Source organism: Mus pahari, chromosome 4, assembly GCF_900095145.1.
Source record: "Mus pahari chromosome 4, PAHARI_EIJ_v1.1, whole genome shotgun sequence".
Classification (NCBI taxonomy): domain Eukaryota; kingdom Metazoa; phylum Chordata; class Mammalia; order Rodentia; family Muridae; genus Mus; species Mus pahari.
Genome location: NC_034593.1, coordinates 25,515,858 through 25,516,982, shown reverse-complemented (window position 1 = coordinate 25,516,982; position 1,125 = coordinate 25,515,858). Strand labels below are relative to the sequence as shown.

The 1,125-nt window shown below is 37.8% G+C and overlaps 1 protein-coding gene across 2 annotated transcripts in view; it reads right to left on the bottom strand.

Annotated features, from left to right (window-relative positions):
- Window positions 1-1,125, bottom strand: part of Sec62 (SEC62 homolog, preprotein translocation factor) — a 28,901-nt gene that overhangs the window by 8,846 nt on the left and 18,930 nt on the right. The window lies entirely within an intron of this gene.

The window sequence follows — 1,125 nt, the reverse complement described above, 5'->3', positions numbered from 1 at the left end:
GAGTTCCAGGACAGCCAGCGCTATACAGAGAAACCCTGTCTCAAAAAAAAGACAACAACAACAACAACAAAAAAAAGATACGCGTGCTTCCTATTGCAGAATCTCAAACACCCAGCCCTAGGAGCCACTGCTTCTTATAGACACAACAGTTGGTATAAGTGTGCCTTGGAATTCCAAGTTTAGCAACAAGGACTACTATTTTTGTAGTATTTAAGTGACTACTGTAGCAGTCTTAATGCAAGGCCATTACCACACAAATCTCATTAGAAAAGATAGAATAAAACTATCTCCTTGTGCAAAGCATTAGAAATGTTGAAAATTTCAGGCCCCTCAAAGAGATGTCTCTGGTAAGATACTGCAGAAGTACCAGAGATCAGTAGGTGAGCCCCATGAACCATTCTGCTCTTTTTTTCTCTTGATAATAGAAATTCTGTATTTTAACTTGGCAAATTAAATCTTGACTATAAAGACTGCATGTTCGAGATCATGAACATAATTAGTTAACCCAAGTGTTCTTAGTTTGCTAAGACAGAAGGCACTTGCCTCTTATCTCTTGTAGATACAGTTAAGGTCATCATGGACCATGAGGCACCTTGGCAAGAAGACTCCAACACAGAAAAAAAGAAAGGAGGAGTGTGGGCCTGCCATGCACTTCATGCCTGTGCAGTTCATTCCTAGAGCACGCTACTGAGAAAGGAAAAGGGAACCTACGTTGTACTGAGCTACTATAATTTCATGTTTTGTTTTTTTTTTAAAGATTTATTATTTTATTATTATACATAAGTACACTGTAACTGACTTCAGACAGACCAGAAGAGAGCATCAGATCTCATTACAGATGGTTGTGAGCCACCATGTGGTTGCTGGGATTTGAACTCAGGACCTTTGGAAGAGCAGTCAGCACTCTTACCCACTGAGCCATCTCTACAGCCCAACTTCATGGTTTTTTAATAACTCAAATGAAGTCAAATCTGATTCTAACTAGATTAGAGAATTAGATTTTTTGAAAGTTATTTTTATATTCTTAAATGTATGATTAGATTTTTCTAAATTATTTTTTTTGTTTGTTTGTTTTGTTTTTGGAGACAGGGTTTCTCTGTTTAGCCCTGGCTGTCCTGGAACTCA